This window comes from Lactuca virosa, chromosome 3 (assembly GCF_052849685.1).
Source record: "Lactuca virosa cultivar CGN04683 chromosome 3, Lactuca_virosa_CGN04683_v6, whole genome shotgun sequence".
NCBI lineage: Eukaryota > Viridiplantae > Streptophyta > Magnoliopsida > Asterales > Asteraceae > Lactuca > Lactuca virosa.
In genome coordinates, this window is record NC_136428.1 from 388,769,535 (window position 1) to 388,774,881 (window position 5,347).

Below are 5,347 nucleotides of genomic sequence, written 5' to 3' on the forward strand. Positions count from 1 at the left end.
TTTGTTGTTTCCCGATTTCTGATTTATGACGACTGACTAATTGAACAAATCAAATCAGTCTAGGGCCGGCCGAGCACTTACATTTGTCATCACCAAATCATCGAGGGGCCCACAGATATCGCTTTTATCCTGAAGGTAAAAGGAATGGATAAACTTCGACTCATATGGCTTGTTCTACTACTTGTTGAATCATACACAAAAGCACGTTTTATAACATCGAGTTACCAATGCGTTTTCGCGCAATCAATGTACAACCAACTTATAGTAACAACTCATATCTCTAGGTTTGAAGAATATAAGATATTATCGTCTCATGATCACTCGTGATAAAATCCATGAAGTGATTCAAATGAGCGCGGGTTGAATCCAATACTCAGAACTTATGAGCACTCATGAGTGTTGTAGCACAACTTTGTCCACCAACTTGGACCTCTACAAGCCAACCCATGACAGTCTTGATTCATATCTACTTCCAACATATGACCGACTGTGGATGGTTTGAATAACTTAGTCATTCCGGAAGAATGACCTAGTTATTCTGGAAGTCAAAACATGCAAAGTGAAACACAATAATAATCGAATCCAATATTGTCTCAGAACTTATGAATATAAATAAAACACCTTTTATTTATCACCATATGATTACACATTATTCATTGTATACTGTTTCAAATTAGCAACTTTATACTTGAATTAAAACACTAGTTGTCCCATGCTCCAAGCATGTACACTATGTTTTTCAAAACAATAGCGTTGCCATACACCAAGTATGCACTCTATGTTTTTATATGATCCTTACTTTGTGAAATAAACCAATTAACCAAACTTTCAATGATTCTAATTTCACACTCCCAAATCGAAATCTTGTTAGGCTTTAAACTTAAATGCACTACCCTCTTGCAATGAATGTGTACAAAGTCACAAAGACTTGTCAACAACCATTACAGGGTATTCCAATGAAGACCTACTCCATGGACACAAAGCCTTATGTTCAACGTATGCATTGCTTTGAACATGCTTCTTGCACTAAGTTTTTTCTAATCTTACACAGATTGCTTCCATCTATGGAAACAACTCCATATTCCCATTTTGACTACCCCTTCTGAACAAGATTTGCCTCTTTTCAGATTATGTCAATATGGCCCTTCCAAAACTCACACTATACTTCCAACTGTCCTTGAGCAACCAATCCTTTGTAAAACCTTAGATTGTCCTCGACAATTGCTTAATCCTTTTAGTCATATCCAATTCTAGACCTTTTCCCTCCTTAATGCCCCAGGCATTTGGAAAATTTTAGAACGGATGAATATAGCACATGTGATCGATCCTATAACCGAAACATATGGGACACGATTCATGATGTCTCACATAAAGACTAAACCAGTCTTTTGCTATAATATTTCCATTTGCCAAGTTCTCATAATTTCAGATTATGAAAAAAGGACGCCGTAATCATAATCGAATATTAGAACGCAAATAATAGACCCATATATAGAATTTCCTTATGTTGAGCCATTCCAACATGAAATTCATATATATATATATATATATATATATATATATATATATATATATCCTTGACTAAATACGATTAAAACCTCAATCTAAGCTTTTAGATTTGAGATGAAGTATAATTTCCTCTCCCTTAATTATAGCAAAACAACTTTTTCAACCCCTGCAACCTCATGAATTGAAACTTTTGTTTTCTATAATTAACATTGCTAACATTGCGAAACTTATCATAATTATCATGCTCCCACCAACATGATGATTATTAGCATAACACATATGCTCCCACTAGCTTTGACATGTACTTAGAAATCAGCTGGACTTCTAGAAGTCAATACTTTACTGACTTTCTTACCAAAGTTCAGAATTCTGGTACGAGATTGCTTTGATAATACATTATCAAACTCATACACTTTATCTTAGATAGCTTACAGGTGTGTCTAAACAATTTCAGAACTCTGAAAAGGAATGCCGTAATCATAGTCTCAATTGTTTAGACCTTTGCCATCTGCTTCAAATCTCCTTGGTGGTAGTGTTTCCTCACCATCATTTCCATGAATCGGAGAGAAATCTTATGACCCTTAGATTTTATGGTGTATGTGTTCTTATCCATGTGAATTGTCAAAAACATAGTCACAAGACAAGGATAATGACAAATCCAAACTCATATGGACTGAACTTATGCAATCTTAACTTCTTGCCACCTGGCAGTACAGGGCCTGCCATTCCTTCCAAGTTGTTATGCAACCAACTGAGAACTCTAAGAACTCATATGCAAAGCCAACTTTAACTGGAATGGGCACAGAATATGTCAACACGATAGGTTATAAACCTCAAGTCGTGTGCTAGTGAAGAACCTCAGGTTTTATTCTTGATTAGTTCTTGAGACTTTCAAGACCTTTAAGACTCCCACTGTCCTCTTGACATATAAGACTCACTTGTCAAATATTCAAGAGATAGTGCGGATTCTTTATCAAGACAAACACTTCACACAATTGGCCTAAGTTGGTCTTTGTTTTATCCAAAACATCACAACTTACCAATTTCAAATGTACAAGAGTAGAAGAACTTTTACTCTTACATTTGACTAGTGTTACTAAACCTTCTTTAAGATGTGTCACTCAAGTTACAATCTTTGAGTATGACTCTAAGCATTGTTCTTGGAACGAGGTGGGACTCATCCTCTTGATTTAACCATTTCAACAATTTATGACTCCTCTTCTTAGTCATAAGAATGCACTAAGATGACCTTAGAGGACTAATTGTGATATGATTTCTTAAATCATTAAGATGATCACAAAGCTGATACTAAAGTACTCTCCCATCTCTTCAGATTTGAGAAACTTTTATCTTTCTGCCTAGTTTGATTCTTCTCATTCGTTCTGCCATACATTGAAACTTTTCCAATGTATCAGAATTGTACCTAAACTGGTAAGTATAACCATATTTACTAAACCTTAGTAAATCATGACGAATAGTCTTATCGATCTTTTGTGGTGGACTTGATCAGTGCACAAGAATGTGTACTCGATCCCTTTGTCCTTCACTTGACTCACATATACATGTGAACAAGGAATTAGTCTTAATTTTCCAAAGATGAAAATTCTCATTCATCATACTATACAACTTGCATGATTCCATGTTTCAATCCAACTGAAACTTGGGTGATGAGAATCTTTCCTTATTTGGTAAATTTAGACACTACCACAAATGAAAGAATCAAATTCATATTTCCACTCTTGCTATTAATGGAATCATATAAACAACAATTTTTTACAAATGCCATTGTAAGGATACTTAAAATAAATAAAATAAAAAATTTCCTTTTATTTTAAAACTTTGCGGAAAAACTTATCCTTACAATCCTTATGAAAACCTTATTGTTATCTATTCCTAAGCAATGTGTCATAACTCCTAAGTAACAGCTTCAAAATTCTGATGCGATCGAAATCCATCTTCGCAATCAGAAGCACCATATACTTCCTTTAAGCTTTCTCTCTTTTCTTTGATTCTTATAACATCACCATGTGACCCAGTCACATTATGTAATAGAATCTCCAAATAGGAGCTTAACAGAGTTAGACAATGGACTTTACCTGAAGTAGAGTCAAACTTATTGACTTTAACATCCTTAGGTAAATTTGGCAGCTTCGCAACCAATGCCCCTTCCTTTGGCAATAGATACCTATGGACCCTTGATAATAGGACTATCTCAGACTTATCCTCTCTCTTTACCATTTGGTCAACCGAGTTGACTATGGCCGATCCCTTTTCATTGGGAAGGGAGAGCTTTACTGGATATCCAATGTCATCATTGTCAATGTCCATAAAGTTTTGGGAAGTTGATCTTAGCAAATAGATAAGATCATTAAGGGTCTTGTCATAGTCTGTTTCATAGGAGTCCCAAAGGAACTCACTATATGACTTAGAAAGTAGTTGAGCATCTAACTTTCTCAAGACTTTGACACCCAACTCTCCCGGCTTGTCCATATGTGACTACATCTCCAAGATGTGATCCCACATAGACCTTGCTTGCCAATAGGGCTTGAAGGACCTTAAACTTTTCAAGAACTTGTGGGTTAGGGAGAATAATTGGAGGAGGTGAAAGAAGTATGATTTCCATGGGACATTATCTTCATTTACGAAAGCTTGTTTCGAAAGATTTGGGAAGATCATAAATGTCTAAACCAGACATCTTTTGGGAGATATTTAAGATAGTTGATTTAAAGTCCTTAATATAACACCCAATATGAAATATTAAGGCTAGGACCCAACACAATACTTTTATAACTTGGAAGAGGGATGCCGTAATCCACGCTATAAAATATTTGAAGGTAGGTGAATGACAATTCACCAATTTCCACCAAGATAAACGAAATGTATTATTAGGTTTTAATTGGTTTTGAAACTCCTAGATTCTTTGGAGATTCATTGAACTTTTCAATGGCATGTTTCAATCTCGAGTGTGCCCTTTAGGTTTTATGACTGGGATGCCGAGGATCACAAAACAAGGTGTGAAGTAACCATGCAAATTACTTGGTACTCTTAAATGTTTACCACCCAACCGATGTGCCGGTAAACCACACACGCTCCACCGGCCTATGATAAACTTTAAGAAACCCTTTGCCTACCTTGTTAAATCAGGCTAGCGTGCCGGTAAACCACGCACGCTCCACCAACCGACTTAAGCAAAGTGCAAAGTGTAATTTCATGGGTTAGCACCTTATTCACATTTTCCTAAGTAACTAAGATTGAGAATTTATAAAAGGTTTAGTTACTTAGTATTTATCATTAATAGTTTTAATGAAGGGAGAATTATAGTCCTTGTCCTACCCGTTCGGCTAACGACCTTCCACCAGTCAAGGAAGCGGTGGGTGAGAGTGGACACCCATTAAGCTGCCATTTTATAGGCAACAACCTGATACCCCCCTTATAGACCGGCTTCGTGAATGAGGCCTACTAACGGTAAGACTGACTTTTACTCTTATACATATAAATAAATATTATTAACTTATAATATTATAAAGTATAAGGGTTGAATTTTAACTTTTAAAATTCTAAGGGCTTAACTTGGAATTAAAGTATTCATAAGAGAAACTTTTCAAATTCCAAAACTTGAGGGCAAGTTTTGAAACTATTCAAAACTAATGAATTCCATAGCTTATGTGTTTAAAGTAGTTTTAATTAAAAAACTCTTCAAGTTCCATAACTTGAGGACAAGTTATGGAAGACTTTAAACTAATAAAAGAATGTAACTTTTCTTTATTTTTGTAACTTATGGAACTAATTAAGGTTACACATTTTATTACTTAATGAAGTGACTCTTGAACCTCCATAA